Genomic DNA, 3,336 nt, shown 5'->3' on the forward strand with positions numbered 1-3,336 from the left:
AGTTTGCCTTTACAGATGCTGCATGGCTTCTTCAGTGTACACTGTGCCTGATGTGCCTTGTGTGCGCCGTAACATCGATGATTCTTCTGAATCCAATCAGACATCTGGTCTTTACTGAAGGCTTTAAAGGTGGTACACTGACTGAGATAATGGTCTTCTTTGTTGCAGTAAGGGCAGAAGGCTTTGAATACTGCTTGCTTCTTAGCTGACTGTGTTGGCTTGGAAGAGGCTGCTCCAGTGCTCTGATTCTCTGCAACCTCATTAGCCCCATGCAGTCTGCGATTGGTAGAAGAGGAGCTGCGGTTGACCTCGTGCTTCGATCTTGTCTTTGCCCTTGTCTCTGCTGCTGTTTACTGCTGGTCTGGGATTCAGAGCTTTGACACCATGCCTCATAATGGAGCCACTCTGATAGGTCAACAAGAGTGTACACAGTCCCAGGGACGGTGACCCATCGTCGGTGAACTCTGACCTCATCTCTGCAGGTAGCTTGCTCAGAAGTCGCTCCACATGCGATCCATCTTAACTCTGCTTCACCTTGTGGGCCCAGAGTGTTGAGCATGCCTACAAGAGATCTGATTTGCAAAACAAATCTCTCGGTAACTTCTGTGTCTCCCCGCCGAATATCTGGGAATCCATCACCTGGGCTATCTTCTTGAGAGCCAACTGGTGAGGCTGGCCATATCTCTCATTCAAGAGCAACCATGGTGTGAATAGGGGAAAGGGGAGTTCAGAAAGGAATCGGCTACCAAGCGAGCTTCTTCTAACTTCAGATGATCCATGAGGGATTTGGTATTTGAATAGCTTTCGGTGGCCTTGGGAGGCAAAGGTTGTCGAGAGCTATCTTCAGACGAGTAAACTCACTGGGATCCCTAGTGACAAAGTCTGGGATAGTTGGCTTTGGACCTCTGTAGGTCTGTTCTTGGACTGCTGGGTTGGGAGGGAGGAAGCACTGGATTGCCATTGTAAGGCCTTTGGAAAAGGGGATGAGGCTGTTCTTGGGGGTACATGTTGTGGTGGAACATACACAGGTCTGGATGGCAGGTACCTGGGGTTGATGATACCAGGCATAGTTAGGCTTACTTGGGTCAAGAGCAGGAGGTTGTAACGAGAAGGCTGTTGAGGATAGGAATAGATACCATCAGAGTGCTGCACAGTAGGAATTATCATAGTAAGGCACATGGGCTACTTGCTGGACTGTGGCTGACTGAGGTATACTAGGAGTCATGGATGTAACCTGGTCTCTCATGCTCTGCATCTCCTCAACATTTTCCCCAGGAAGTCATATAATATCTCATCCTTATCTGGATTCTCTGAATTCTGAGGGAGGGGTTAGAAGGATAAGGCTGATGGCGGTTAGCCGATATGAGTCTCTAGAGGGCAGTTGTAGCTAGGCTCTGCGGAGGTTGTTGATGCACGGCTGCCATGCAGCTGCAGTTGTGTAGGTAACCTGAGGTGGTTGACTGGGTAGGTACAGGAAGAAAGAGTGAAGATATGATGATACATATCTAGGTGCAGGTGGATGAATCTGTTCCTGTCTGTATTGAGGAGGCAGGTGTGACCCGTATTGGCTGTATGGAACCTGTGATGACTGCTGGAGACTTCTTTCCCATGGCGGTGGTAAAGATAATGGTGCTTATTGTGAATAGGTTGTAGGAGTGGACTAGGAGGTCCAGGAACATGATGTGAGGTTCTATGTTCCGCTTACTTGCTTGAAGAAGTCCCTCCTCGAAGGATTGGTCAAGGCACTTATGGGATCAATCCACTTTGACTCATGGGGCTAGAGGCTCTTGAGTGTGGAGTCACCATCCTTGCTTCCTCATCTGATATGTACTGTTGCCTCTCTTCAGTACCTTGTGCTTGCTGTTGCTGTGCTGTGTCACGAATGATTGGTATGTCTTAAGCTGTCTGTCTAGCTCCTTATAATATCGGAGCACCTCTCAGGTAATCAGACAACAACTGCAGTGAGTTGGGAGAGAAAAAGCAAGAACACATAGGCTACTACTGGCAAAATCCTCTCCAATTGTTAGAATTGGACTCTGGGCGTTGGGAACAGCTGAGGGAGGAGGCTACTTGAAACTGTGAGTTTGATTGGTGTGTGTGGCGGACTTTCAGTTGACAGTAATTAACACCCTTTGAACAATCTAAGCTGTGCGAACGTCAGAGGCGGGGATCAGGCGTGACTAGCTCCTTATAATATCGGAGCACCTCTCAGGTAATCAGACAACAACTGCAGTGAGTTGGGAGAGAAAAGCAAGAACACATAGGCTACTACTGGCCAAATCCTCTCCAATTGTTAGAATTGGACTCTGGGCGTTTGGGAACAGCTGAGGGAGGAGGCTACTTGAAACTGAGTTTATTCGGTGTGGCGGCGGACTTTCAGTTGACAGTAATTAACACCCTTTTGAACAATCTAAGCTGTCTGCCGAGCGTCAGAGGGCGGTCTACGCTGATGCATCATTAGTGAGACAGGAGGACAGCTGCATGCAATTCCTAGCAGTTTCAGCCAGCCGGCGTTTAAAGGCGGTTCCGTCAAGACAAGCAAGTTGACCTGTGCAAGTTCACCGAGCACAGGCACCGACAAAAAGGCAAAATGTGCCGTTCCACCATATCTGTTATCACCGGCCATTGCAGAAAACGGCATCATGCCAAAAGGGCAGAAATGTCAAAGGGGCAGAAATCCCCTTCACCTCCAGGAACTTCAAACGGTCCTCACCGACAGAAACCTCCTTCTCCATGGGCTTGTGGAACTGTCAATCCGCAGTCAACAAAACCGACTTCATAGCTGGCTATGCCAACCACCTTTCATTGGAACTCCTTGCTCTCACTGAGACTTGGATCAAACCAGAGAACACTGCCACCCGGCTGCACTCTCCACTAACCTTACACTATCCCACACCCTCGCCTATCTGGGCGGCGGGACGGGCCTGCTGATCTCCAACAAATGGAAATTCACCCTTCTGCCTTCAAACAAATATGTCTCATTTCGAATTCCATGCCATCACAGTGATGCGCTTCCAGCAAAACTCTACGTGCTGGTCATCTACCGCCCTCCAGGCCAACTAGGCTTACTTTTATTGGCGGAACTTGACACTCTGCTATCCTCCATCCCTGAGCATGACTGTCCGCTTCTTGTTCTCCGAGGATATGAACATCCACGTAGATGCCCCAGGCTCAACGGACTTCTTGGCCCTGGTCCACTCCTTTGACCTCGAACTGGTTCAAAGCCCACCCGACTCACAAAGCTGGCAAAGAGCTTGACTTGATCTTCACTTTCGGAACTGCAGCACAGACACCCTCATGGTGGCGCCTCTCCATCTTTCTGACCACTTCTTCATC

The sequence above is a fragment of the Alosa alosa genome, chromosome 24, assembly GCF_017589495.1.
Source record: "Alosa alosa isolate M-15738 ecotype Scorff River chromosome 24, AALO_Geno_1.1, whole genome shotgun sequence".
NCBI lineage: Eukaryota > Metazoa > Chordata > Actinopteri > Clupeiformes > Clupeidae > Alosa > Alosa alosa.